Here is a 253-nt window from a genome sequence, read left to right as displayed (position 1 = left end):
AGTGAGAAAGAAAGAAAGAACTGTGGACTCGTCTATCATCGTCACGGCATTAGTATTATTCTCTCTCTTTTTTTTTTGCTGTCTATACACCTGACAAAAACACCTGAAACAAGACTTCTCCCCACCTTCCTTTCTTCCTCCCTTTCTCTCCCTTGGAGACAATCCATCGATCAAAACAAAGAAGAAAGGACAGATATCATTTTATTTCATTCTTCTTCTTCTACAAGAATCTTCTTTTTCTAAACCTCTACAA

The sequence above is a fragment of the Cystoisospora suis genome, assembly GCF_002600585.1.
Source record: "Cystoisospora suis strain Wien I chromosome Unknown contig_4884, whole genome shotgun sequence".
NCBI lineage: Eukaryota > Apicomplexa > Conoidasida > Eucoccidiorida > Sarcocystidae > Cystoisospora > Cystoisospora suis.
This window is presented reverse-complemented; position numbering follows the sequence as displayed.